Source organism: Engystomops pustulosus, chromosome 2 (genome assembly GCF_040894005.1).
Source record: "Engystomops pustulosus chromosome 2, aEngPut4.maternal, whole genome shotgun sequence".
Taxonomy (NCBI): domain Eukaryota; kingdom Metazoa; phylum Chordata; class Amphibia; order Anura; family Leptodactylidae; genus Engystomops; species Engystomops pustulosus.
In genome coordinates this window covers 248,028,707-248,042,521 of record NC_092412.1, presented here as the reverse complement: position 1 = coordinate 248,042,521, position 13,815 = coordinate 248,028,707, and the positions used below count along the sequence as shown (strand labels likewise).

The 13,815-nt window shown below is 43.3% G+C and overlaps 1 long non-coding RNA gene across 1 annotated transcript in view; it reads right to left on the bottom strand.

Annotated features, from left to right (window-relative positions):
- Positions 1–370: 370 nt before the first annotated feature.
- LOC140119576 (uncharacterized) overlaps positions 371–13,815 on the bottom strand; it is a 27,872-nt gene continuing 14,427 nt past the window's right edge. Inside the window, exons 2-3 of the long non-coding RNA XR_011853394.1 lie at positions 2,467–2,646; positions 371–825 (exon numbers count right to left, since the gene is read on the bottom strand). This is a non-coding gene — a long non-coding RNA (uncharacterized lncRNA). The remainder of the gene's footprint in view (positions 826–2,466; positions 2,647–13,815) is intronic.

Genomic DNA, 13,815 nt, shown 5'->3' with positions numbered 1-13,815 from the left:
GCAGCAGCGCCACCTGGTGGACGGCGGAGGAGCTGCCTTAATGAATCCTGGCCGGACCCGAATCCACCGCAGAGAACGTGCCACTGGATCGCGAATGGACCGGGTAAGTAAATCTGCCCCATTGTGTCCGACTGATTCGGACAACGCGCGAGATTTAACATTTAAAATTGTGTCGCAAGCCCAAGCACTTAAATGCACCAGGAAGAAGAAGGTCAATTCAGGCGGACCTGAGCGGGGAAGCGACACATGCAGGATATCGGGCGCACGCTGGTTGTGAATCCCGGCAGACTTCATCCTCGTCGGACATTTCGGATCGGGGATCGCGCAGGGACCAGGTAAGTAAATGTGCCCTATCGTTTTACACAGTTTCTGTAACATCTGCAGGGAGTTACAGAAACAAGAGCACTCGGAGAGCTTGGTAGTTTCCGTACCATGATCTTCTGGATTTGATTGTTAGTAGAAAGGGTTAGACAAGAGAAGGGGTCCGAATGTGCTCATTTTAGAGCAGACATTTTTGGTATATATTCCACAAATGTGTCATAGACATGCCTCTGATGTAGAGGGGGAGCCCCTTGTATCACTTCTCGATTTGGCTTAGGGATAAAACAGGAAACTCAAAGTAAAGGGCAATTTTCAAAATGTTAAAACTTGTCTACAAAAAAAAATCTGCTGTCCTTCCACACACAGTATTTCCAAGGCGGAATTGTGGTCGTACATGCACAGGGTCAGGTCAGGCAGAGTTCCAGCTAAAAGCGGGAATACGAAAACAAAAGGATAAACTGAAGCGCGATGTGACATCTCGGAGGTGAAACAAGGTGAAGCCTCCTACAAATAAAAAAAATAAAACTGCTAAGTATATTCAAACTTTTTCCAATTGTTGTTGTTTCCATGGAAACCTAATAGTTTGCAGCTTTTACTACAAATTGAAAAGCGTTTATATATACATAGATCTGGTGTGTCATAAAGCAGTAACTGAAATAACCCCGAAGTTTCTCTTCCATCGTGCACTGAACTCTCCTTAAAGGGGTTTTCTGACACTTTTTGTAAATGTACTTTGTGCTTCAGTTTGTCTCCGTCTTCACAATTTCTGTTCGCTTGTAGTGAATGTTAACTTTTCGGTTAAACCTGTCCTGCGTTTCTTAGGGGATGTTCACTTGGCGAAATCAAATGTGAAGCCGTTGACTCATGACATGCAAGTCGAAATCGACGTTGCCAAACCTGATTGTGAAATTTACGCACATTTTCAATTGGGTAACTGACGCTTAAAAAATGTGTCCACTTGTTTCAAAATTTAGCAGGACGAGTCGAAAACCTTAATTAGGTCACCCCTATTATATGGTTATAAAGTTTTAAGATCTCCGCCCGGAGCCACGTGGGCAGTAGGACCCGTGATGTATATTGGAGTGGTTTTTATGAGGGGGTAATGACTGAACAGACCCTTTCGATCTGCTGGAAGATATCAGGACATGGGACGTAAGAGGAAGTCCCAAGTCCTGCTGCCCGGTGATCACATGACCACGTCTCCCAGTGGCGGACACTAAAGTAAACATAGTAAGTACCCTGTTAAAGTTTGTTACATTCGCCCTCCCATTCCTAAGGTATTTACAGAAGCTCGTAAAGGAGGAGTGGGGGTACGGACCGGCGCTCTAGCATCCAATGAGTCGTTGGAGCCTCAAGCCGAATAGCGTCGCAAGTCTATAATAAAGAGTTTAAAATTTTCACGAGGCTCCAACTACTCATTGGATGCTAGAGCGCCGGTCCGTAACCCACTCCTCCTTTACAGGCTTCTGCAACTCCTTCTGCCGTCACCCGGGGGTCACTGGCCTGGGTTCAACGTGGACTTCTCAAGGACTGGTTGGCACTATTGCTTCAAGGCTTACTTTCACCTAACTCCAGGTGAGAGTTTTATCTTCTTTTTTATCCATTTCGCCCTTACGGTATCACACTAGGGCTGTGCCCTTTCTTTTTTGCTTGTTCCCCTTCCGGCTAGACGCACGGCTTGCACCCATGCGTCTCCACTCTCCAGATACCTCTGTCTTCCATTCCTAAGGTAGGTGCACGTTACATATGGCCCAACTTTAGTCCTTGTTTACATCTGTGATGGGGGATTTTCTGCTCTTTCAGACAAATTTGACGACAAATGTATAATTTGGGAATCCATTTCTGGAAGCTTTGTCGCAAATTACTGTGCGAAATTTTTACCTTTCTAATCCCAAATTTTTGCTCCCCCCCCCCCTTTACGGCATAAAAAAAGCATTAAAAACTCAACACTTACTGATGATTTTTCCTGGTTTCAGAACTGTATGCACTTTTTCCCTAATGCAGTTTGGTTGGGTAAAAATTATAAATGCATCATCTTCAAAGAACCCAAAAAGATGATTTGAACCTTAACCAACTTTACAAAAAAATGATGGGGTGAATCTCGTTGTACCTCACTCGATGTTTTATGTTTAAATGGCCACTTACTGCATAAGAAGTTTTCAACATCTGCAAAGCGTTTGTATGTTCTCTCCGTGTTTGCGCGGGTTTCCTCCGGGTCCTCCGGTTTCCACCCACACTCCAAAGCATACTGGTAGAGTGTGAGCCCCATTAGGGACAGGGACCGATTTGGCAAAACTTTGTGCAGCGCTGCGTAATCTGTGTGCGCTATATAAATAAAGAATTTATTATTATTACATCTTTTGTCCAGTTTTTATATAGACGTCATCAGTATTCTGATATATTTCTGTTATCTAGCCACTACTACAAACCTCTTAAACTCAAGAACTGATTCCCTCGGAGGGGCTCAGATTTATGGCATTTAACCTTAATTAATGGAGGTTTTGTTTTTCGCATCTTCACATAACGTAGTCTCGTTTTATGGAGGACAGACTGTGCACTTTACAGCGGGAGCTAACTGGCGCTAGACTCTACTATAACACGGTGCTGAGAGTAGCATTCCTCTCATTCCTGTATATTTCTATAGGAACCTGACACTGATATGTGGGATTGGATATCGGAAAATATCTGGCTTAAATTAAATGTATCGTTACTATATTTTTACTGCGTGCTGCCTTTTTTATTCTGGGTAACAGTAATTTCTTTTATGGGACGCTAGAAACAATTAAAAGGAAAAATCCTAGATCAATGAATGTACAGAATGAAGGGATATCAACAATTAAAATAAATATATGCTGGTAGTTATAAAAAAAAAAAGGACTTTTAAAGAAGATTAATACAGGCAGTTCTCTGGTTACATACAAGATAGTGTCAGGGTTCGGGATAAGTGGACCCTCTGGATCACAGCGGGAGGTGGTACTAGCCTACACCAGGGACCAGAGTCTAAGTGGCACCTGGTCACCTGGCACCCAGAGCCCGCAGCAAAGCGGTAGGGTCTTGCTGCAGCAGGATACCACCAGGTCGTTCCACAGGTGCGACTAGCCCACGGTGGCAGCCGAGGTCGAGGTACCTTAGTAGATGACAGTCTCGTAGCACAGTTCAGGCACAGGGTCAAGGCAGGCAGCAGGGAAGTAAGGTCAAAGTCCAAATCCGAGTCAGCAACAGGAGGTCAATGCAGATGGGAACGGGAACACACAGGAGCATGGGGACAGGAACGCAGGAATACATATGAGCACGGAACAGGAATGCAGGAACCCGGGAACGGGAATGCAGGAACACACAGGAGCACGGGAACAGGAATATCGCAGGGAGACTTTCACAAAGGCACGGAGCTCAAAGATATGGAGGTGAATGATGGGAGCCACCAGTCTTTATGGAAACCCGGATTACCCAATTAGCGGTGCGCTGACCCTTTAAATTGTCGAGTGCCAGCGCGCGCACCCTAGGGAGCGGGGATTCACATGGCCTAGCCGGGACAGGAGCCGAATCGTGGAGAGGTAAGTTCGGGACAGGGGGAACGGCGCCACAGAGAGGGGTGTGCCCGCAATCCGAGACACCGGGCACCCATGACAGATAGGTTCTGTATGTTTCTTCTTAAGTTAAATTTGTATGTAATTGGGAACATGTACATTTTGTAACTGTAACCCCAGACAAAATATTTTTATTGTCCCTGTGCCAGTAGGATTTTTATCAATTTAGTTTGTCATGCGTACAAGGATTAACACTAAAGCTTCATTACAGACGCATTTGATAACTATTATATTGATCAGTAAATTACCAGCATACAGAAAGCCTCACCAGAGCTCGCCGTGGGCAGAGAGGTCCGTTTGTAACTAGGGGTCCTCTGTAAGTTGGTGACAGCCTGTATAAAGCTGCACTCACTTTTCTGCTGCTGGAGTCACTGTGTACTCCAGAGCTGCACTCACTATTCTGCTCGAGGTGGGGTCCCTGTGTACATAGTTCACATTACTTATCCTGTACTGATCCTGAGTTACATCCTGTATTATACTCCAGAGCATCAATGGAGGGAGCCACAGCACGCCAAGGTTTCGATTCGCAATGAATCTTTTTCAAGCATGCTTGAAAAAGATTCATTGCGAATCGAAACGTTGCATACTCTATGCCTTTTATGTAAATAAAGCCTTTATACTTTGGAAACCTTGGCGTGCTGTGGCTCCCTCCATTGATGTTCCGAACTACAGATTCATGTACCAGGATCTTCGGCTGCGAGCACCAAACTACATGAACTAACGTGCAGGATTTGGATTGCTGTCCTTCCCTCCCCCTTATACTCCAGAGCTGCGCTCACTATTCTGCTGCTGGTGCAGTCACTGTGTACATACATGACATTACTTATCCTGTACTGATCCTGAGTTACATACTGTATTATACTCTAGAGCCGCACTCACTATTCTGCTGCTGGTGCAGTCACTGTGTACATACATGACATTACTTATCCTGTACTGATCCTGAGTTACATACTGTATTATACTCCAGAGCTGCACTCACTATTCTGCTGCTGGTGCAGTCACTGTGTACATACATACATAACATTACTTATCCTGTACTGATCCTGAGTTACATCCTGTATTATATTCCAGAGCTGCACTCACTATTCTGCTGCTGGTGCAGTCACTGTGTACATACATGACATTACTTATCCTGTACTGAACCTGAGTTACATCCTGTATTATACTCCAGAGCTGCATTCACTATTCTGTTGCTGGTGCAGTCACTGTGTACATACATGACGTTACTTATCCTGTACTGATCCTGAGTTACATCCTGTGTTATACTCCAGAGCTGCACTCACTATTCTGTTGCTGGTGCAGTCACTGTGTACATAAATGACATTACTTATCCTGTACTGAACCTGAGTTACATCCTGTATTATACTCCAGAGCTGCATTCACTATTCTGTTGCTGGTGCAGTCACTGTGTACATACATGACGTTACTTATCCTGTACTGATCCTGAGTTACATCCTGTGTTATACTCCAGAGCTGCACTCACTATTCTGTTGCTGGTGCAGTCACTGTGTACATAAATGACATTACTTATCCTGTACTGAACCCGAGTTACAATACTCCATAGCTGCACTGTAACATTTGTGCTCATTCAGGCTTCAGCACCATTCTCTGTCCACTAAGTACAACTAAGGATGCATTGATGATTTTGTTCTTAGGTTATGTCCTCGCTAGTATGACCATTTCTTTACTCCTTTCCTGGCTTCATTAAATGCAAACTGTTAAGTTACCTATGATGGACAAATGCCTCTTCCAATCGTTTTCTGGAGTGGCACTTCACTATCATATAAAATGTTTCTCTGTCAATTTACAAGTGCTTGCTATAAGTCTTATTTGGAACTTGCTGGCACTTATCTTGACTTCTTTATTTATTTTGGATTCCTTGACCCTTTGCCTGTTTTCTGACTATCTATTTTGCCTATTCTGTACTGCATTGTTCTTAGGTCAACCACTCTTCTATATTTTCCGCGGTGTGCATCTTCCCTGAACTGTTGGGATCCTCTTAACCCCTTAACGCTGAAGCCACTTTTCACCTTCCTGACACGGCCCATTTTTTAAAATCTGACATGTGTCTATTTAAGTGGTTATAACTTTGGAACACTTTAACATATCCAGTTGATTTTGAGATTGTTTTTTCGTGACACATTGTACTTCATGTTGGTCGAGAAATTTAATCAATATGTTTGGTATTTATTTATGAAATAAATGGAAATTTGCCAAAAATTTTGAAAAAAACAATGTTTTCAAAATTCAAAATTTTCTACTTTTTGGAAAGTTAGTCATATCACTAAAATAACTTGATAACTAACATTTTCCATATGTCTGCTTTAACTTGGCATCATTTTTCAAACATCTTTTCCTTTTTTTTAGGATGTTAGGAGGCTTATAACTTTAGGTGCAATTTTTCTGATTTTCACGAAAATCATCAAAACCTACTTTTGGAGGGTCAGTTTAGTTAGAAGTGACTTTATAAGGCCTACATGATAGAAAACCCCCACAAATGACACCATTTTAGAAACTACACCCCTCAAAATATTCAAAACAACCTTTGGGAATTTTGTTAACCCTTTGAGCGTTTCATGAGGGTGAAAGATAAATGAAAGTGAAATTACAGAAATGTAATTTTATCTTACAATAGATTCATTGAACACTAAAATTTGCACCTTCACAATGGGTTAAAAAGGAAAATGCATTTTACCATGTTTAAGGCAATTCCTCCTGAGCATGCCAATGCCCATTTTGTCACTGTACCCTTCTGTACGGGCACAGGGGGGCACTTGGAATGGAAAGAGCGTTGTTTCGTTTTTGCAGGGTAAATATGGCTGAAAAAGTTTTTATGTGTCAGGATGCATTTGGAGAGCCATAATGGTACCAAAACAGAGGAAAGCCCCAACAAGAGACACCATTCTGGAAAGTACACCCCTTGGAGAGTTTAGCAAGGTGTAATTTGTGTATTTGCCCAAACAGGTGTTTGATTCAATTAGGCCCCAAAAGGGAAAAAAGGTGAAAATGTTCTCAAAAAAGTCACTTTTACCCCAAATTTTTGTAAGCCACAAGGGATAAAAGATGAAACAACTCCCATAAATGTGTAAAACTATTTCTCCTAAGCACAGAACTGCACCACTTTTGCATATAAAGTGTTGTATGGGTACACAGTAGGGCTCAGAAGGGAAGGAGGAGCTTTGGCCTTTTAGAAGCCAGATTTGACAATCATCCGTTACATGTGTCAGGATGCATTTGGAGAGCCCTAGTGGTACCAAAACAGAGGGGAACCCCAACAAGTGTCACCATTTTGGAAAGTGCACCCTTTGGAGAATTTAGCAAGGTGTAATATGTGTATTTTCCCCCACAGGTGTTTGCTTTAATTAGGTCCCTAAAAGGAAAAAGATGGACATTTTCCCAAAAAAGTCACTTTTACGGCTAATTTTTGTATCCCATAAGGCATTAAAGATGAAACAACCCCAAAAAATGTGTACTAGCATTTCTCCCGAGTATAAAATTGCCCCACACATGCAAATAAAATGTTGTATGGGTACGCAGTGAAGCTCAGAAGGGAAAGAGGGGCGTTGGCCTTTTAGAAGCCAAATTTGACAAACATCCTTTACATGTGTCAGGATGCATTTGGAGAGCCGTAGTGGTACCAAAACAGAGCGGAACCCCAACAAGTGACACCATTTTGGAAAGCACACCCCTTAGAGAATTTAGTAAGGTGTAATATGAGTATTTGTCCATATAGGTGTTTGATTTAATTAGGGCTTAAATAGGACAAAGGTGAACATTTTCTTATAAAGGTCATTTTACTCCTAATTTTTTATAGCCACAAGGGATAAAAAAAATGTAATAACCCCCCAAAATGTGTAAACCTATTTCTCTTGAGTGTAGAAGTACCCCACATGTGTATATAAAATGTTGTATGGGCGCACAGTAAAAGGAAAGGGGGAGGTTTGTCTTTTAGAAGCCAAATTTGACAGAAATGTTTGACATGCATTTGGAGAGCCCTAGTGGTATAAAACAGATAAGAATCCAAAAAGTGACCCTAATTTTTGAACACACACCCCTTAGAGAATTTTGCAATGTGTAATATATGTATTTGCCCCTACAGGTGAATGATCCAATTAGGCCCTAAACATTAAAAAGGTGAAAATTTTCCTATAAATGTCACTTTACCCCTAATTTTTGTAAGCCACAAGGGATAATATATTAAATAACCCCGAAAAAGGTGTAAAACTATTTCTCCCGAGTGTAGAAGTACCCCACATGTGCATATAAAATGCTTTATGGGCGCACAGTAGAGGAAAAGAGGGATGTTTGTCTTTTAGAGGCCAAATTTGCAAGAAATCCTTCATATGTGTCAGGATACATTTGGAGAGCCGTAGTGGTACCAAAGCGGAGGAAAACCCGAAAAGTGACCCTAATTGTTGAATGTACACCCCTTGGGGAATTTAGCAAGGTGTAATATGTGGTGTAGTGTAATACACGTGGTGAAATGAGCATTTGAACATACAGGTGGTTTCCAAATACGATGTGCGATGGAGTCCAAGATGGAAATTGCAATTATTTCTGGAGAGTTCAGTGCCCGTTATGTGGCGCCCCTTATGAAATAATGTGGAAGGGTATAGGGAGCAACGTGACCTACCAGTTGTTACAATTATTCATTTTACTGAATTCACAACAGGTTGGGCGTGAATTTTGAATGTGTTGCGTATAAGGAGGTAGAATAGAACAGGGGACCATCTAAACTTTTGTCACACTTGGAGTTGTCGCTGGTCTCTTAGTAGTATATAGTGTCCATCCTTAGTATATAGTGTCCATCCTTAGTATATAGTGTCCATCCTAACTCCTCTTTTGGAACAGACTCTTTATTGAGTCCTACCTTTAGAAGCAGCAGAATTTACCGTGAAAATGCTGCCCTGACAAAATACAGGAACATCTAAACCAGAGGTACTGGGGCCCCGTCCTTCTTGTCCCAATATTAGTTTCCTAATATCTTCCTCTTGAAAACGGAGAAATGATACGGCAGGACCTGCACATTGGAACAGCACGTAAGAGTTGTACACCATAATCTGTACAATGTACACGGCCAGCGCTTTTGTACCATATCTTCGTTTTAGAAGGGAAATTATCGCCAAGTGTTGCTCTTATTCACCCTAGCGATGCCCATTGTGACGAATATTGCTGCTTTTAGCTGGACCAAATCGACCAGCCAATAGCGGCAAACATGGACAGAGGGGGGCAACAAAACCCCTCTGAACCACAAGGCACAATTGGTGGCTGTCAGGAACAGCCGCCATCCTGCCCCGATCACCGTGTCTATAGACATGGTGACCGGTATTACTGACGTCATAAGTAAATTCGCTGCTATTGGCTCGTCTGAATTGATGAGCCAATAGCAGCGATAATAAACTGGGGGTGTGGGGGGGGGACGTAACCCTTCTGGTCCATGGGGCAGGATGGATGGCTGTTAGGATCAGCTGCCATCTTGCCCCGATCACTGTGTCTGAACCGTGTTGGCAAGTCACTACCCGCCGCACCGTTCTATTACTACGCGCGTTGGGAATAGGCTATACAATCTTTATTTTTTAAGCAATTTAGACAAATAAGGGCTTATTTTTTGCGAGACGCGATGCACTGTAAAAAAAACTTTATTTTAGAGGGTGTTTAGCTTATTGAAGCAATTTTATTAACTTTTTTCATGTGGAGGAAAATAAAATCATCAATTCTTGTTTTGGATTTTTAGCATTTTTGAGGGGGGGGGGTCGCTGTAGCATAACAATAATATATTATCTTTATTCTACGGATCACTACGATTACGGTGATACCTCATTTATATAGTTTTATTTATATTTGTCCAATTTTATTGAAGGAAAACTAGAATAGAAAAAATTGAATTTGTTTTAGTATTGCCATCTTTATAGTATTTTTTGGTTGACGGAGCTGGTTGTGAGCTTATTTTTTGCGTGATAAGTTGTTCTTTTCAGTGGTATCATTTTGGCGCTTGTAACTTTTTCGGATCACTTTTTAGAACATTTTTTGTAAAGTAATTTGATAAAAAGTTTTAATTTTTGGCAAGTTTTTTGGGGGTTTTTTTTACCACGTTCACCGAGCGGGTCCAATTATGATTAGGATTTATTGTACAGATTGTTACGGACGCGGCGATACCAAATAAGTGGGGTTTTTTTGTGATTTAGTGTATTTTATACTTTATTACTTGTGTAAAGGGAAATGTGGTGTTTGGGGGGACTTTCACTTTCTTTTATTATTTATTTTTATTTTTAAAAACCTTTATTTATTGTTTTAACTTTTTTTTACAGGTAATGACATCTAAGCTTGAACAAGTGATCTTCTGATCACTTGTTCAAGCTATTTTACAGGTTACACAGTGCAATACAGAAGTATTGCACTGTGTAATGTAAGACACTGAGCATGCTGCGCATGCCCAGTGTCTTACAGCCGGGTCCTGCCAGAAGGCAGGACCCGGCTTCCGGATGAAGATCTCGCAGCCCCGGGCACCGGCAGTCCCGGGGCTGCGATCGGAGCAGCGGACCCCCCCGGTAAGCGCCGCGGGGGGGTCCGATTCCATTCAAATTGCATTTAAATGCCTCTGACACGCCGCGGTCAGCGCGACCGCGGCGTGTTAGGGGTTAACACCCGCGATCGGAGAAATCTCCGATCGCGGGTGTTAGAGGCAGGTGTCGGCTATAATATATAGCCGACACCCGCAGCTTCTGGCGCCGGCTCCGTTCAGGAGCCGGCGCCAGAAGCATGACGTAATAATACTGCATTTTGCGGGAACGCACCTCCCGCCATGCAGTATTATTACGTCAAATGTCGGGAAGGGGTTAATAAAGAGACGATTGACCTAACTCCAATGAGTGCCATTTCCTTTGTTCTTGATTGCTGCACTCTTTCCTGCTCAATGTGCACCCTGACGGCTGGTCTCCTGGACAAATCCCCGCTGCTTGGTTCTGGAAAAGGTTGTGCCGGTGATCTTTCTCTTTTTTTCTTGTTTACTCTTCTATATTTGTATTGACTAGTCTTGTCTTTTTTCACCCTGGCAAAGGAAGGGAATGTTGACCAGTTGTCACCTACCACTTGGATGGATAGGTGGTTTAGCCTCAGAACTCACTGTTCTTGGCTGTCCTTCCAGTCTATCTGAGCCGTTCCCTTGTTGCCTTACATTACAGAAAGCCATTAAACTTTCCCTGGGATCCGGTTCAAAATGACCACCATTCCTGATCTTGTATAACAAATGGAGGGTTTGGTGGGCCTGGTTTCTGAGCTGAAAAAAACCAGGCCCATGCACTTTTGCGACATCAGGCCAAAGCTGGTGCAGCATTACTTGTGGTCCTACAGTTTTGGAAACATAAGGTGAAGCTGTTGCTCCCGGATCATTTGTCTGTTTACTGTGACAAATTTGAAACGCTCCTGAAGTCATGCTTATTGTATTTTTGTGTGAATTTCCTTGCCTCCTAAGCCCTGATGCAATACTCTGTAGTGAACTCTGGGCCATGAACTTCCTCCACTTGCACCCAACAAGGCTCTGTTGAAGAGTAGTGCATGGAGTTCTGCAAGCACTGTGTGACATTGAATTTGTTCCTGCAGAACTGCCCCATCAAATCCAAGTCATTGTTAGAAAAACTCCAGTGCCTCAGTGGACATCGGGGGAATCCACTCATGGAAATTAGGTAAATTCTGAATTTGTTACCAAAGTTTTGCTGCCAGTTTATGTTCTGGGTATATGTCTGTCTCAGGGCATCTTCCCAGGTCTACACATTTGCCTCTCTATACCTTCCCAAATCAGGATAAAGTAGAACTCTGTCTTTATTTTTAGACCGCATGAGCGTGTTCGAGAAGGGGGTTGTATTCCTTCGAGGGATTTCAATGTTGCCTTAGATCCCACGTTAGACTGCCAATAATTACACCTTCTATTCCTCTCCACATGATGTCTATTCCCACCTAGACATGTTTTTCATTAAACACTAGCAGTTTACAGCCCACTACCGGACGAGGCGCTTACCCTCGCGGATGTTAAACAAGATCTTTCCATGCAATTTACCTGGTGCGCAGAGGAGTCTCTCGACCCTTACATGGCATGGGAGGCCCAGAAGATTCTGTTCAGGGGCTCTTTAATGAGCCACAGCTCCATACCCAGAAAGGAAAAGGCGGCCAAAATTGCATCTCTGCTTGGGCGACTGAGGTATTTAGAAACATGCCATAAGCACTCCATAGACCCAGAACTGTGTTCTCAGTTGACACAGACCAGAGATAAGCACAAGACCCTTCTCTTAGACACGGCTAAGAACACCTTGTCCAACTGTCGTAGATCTTTCTACAAATTTGGCAATAAAAGTAGTAGGGCTCTGGCCCTTCGTATCCAGAGATCCACCACTTCCACAATAATGTCCCCCAGGAATCGGGTTCTACCCAAGGACATCGCAGAGGTGTTTCGGGACTATTATAGTAATTGTACTCAGTGGATGGCACCAACCCTGACACCTCACGGCACCACTTTCATTCCCAACTTTGAGAGTACACTCACCGGCCACTTTATTAGGTACCCCTGTCCAACTGCTCGTTAACACTTAATTTCTAATCAGCCAATCACATGCATTTAGGCATGTAGACATGGTCAAGACAATCTCCTGCAGTTCAAACCGAGCATCAGTATGGGGAAGAAAGGTGATTTGAGTGCCTTTGAACGTGGCATGGTTGTTGGTGCCAGAAGGGCTGGTCTGAGTATTTCAGAAACTGTAGATCTACTGGGATTTTTTGACGCACAACCATCTCTAGGGTTTAGAGAGAATGGTCGGAAAAAGAAAAAACATCCAGTGAGCGGCAGTTCTGTGGGCGGAAATGCCTTGTTGATGCCAGAGGTCAGAGGAGAATGGGCAGACTGGTTCGAGCTGATAGAAAGGCAACAGTGACTCAAATCGCCACCCGTTACAACCAAGGTAGGCAGAAGAGCATCTCTGAACGCACAGTACGTTGAACTTTGAGGCAGATGGGCTACAGCAGCAGAAGACCACACCGGGTGCCACTCCTTTCAGCTAAGAACAGGAAACTGAGGCTACAATTTGCACAAGCTCATCGAAATTGGACAGTAGAAGATTGGAAAAATGTTGCCTGGTCTGCTGCGGCATTCGTATGGTCAGAATTTGGCGTCAACAACACGAAAGCATGGATCCATCCTGACTTGTATCAACGGTTCAGGCTGGTGGTGGTGGTGTCATGGTGTGGGGGATATTTTTTGGCACTCTTTGGGCCCCTTGGTACCAATGAGTTCACTGTACTCAAATGGCCTCCACAGTCACCAGAGCTCAATCCAATAGAGCATCTTTGGGATGTGGTGGAACGGGTGATTCGCATCATGGATGTGCAGCTGACAAATCTGCGGCAACTGTGTGATGCCATCATGTCAATATGGACCAAAATCTCTGAGGAATGCTTCCAGCACCTTGTTGAATCTATGCCACAAAGAATTGAGGCAGTTCTGAAGGCAAAAGGGGGTCCAACCCGTTACTAGCATGGTGTACCTAATAAAGTGGCCGGTGAGTGTATATCACTAGTTCGATCTCACTAGTATCAGCTGCAATTATATAGTCTCCATCCGGTAAAGCTCCCAGTCCGGACAGATTCTCCTTACTTTACTATAAGTGACGGGGGGAAGCGACACATGTCTTCTCACTTGTTGACCGCCTTTAACTCACTCATATTTGGCTCTACCTTCCTGACGGAGTCTCTTGGAGCCAACTTCACAGTTATCCCAAAGCCTAGTAAAGACCCTTCACAGTGTCCGAGCTACAGGCCCCTTTCATTCCTAATATTGACACGAAATTATTCGACAAGATCCTTTAGTTATCGAAATTATTCATCCTGATCTGGCGGGCTTCCTCCTTGGGCGCAATGCCAG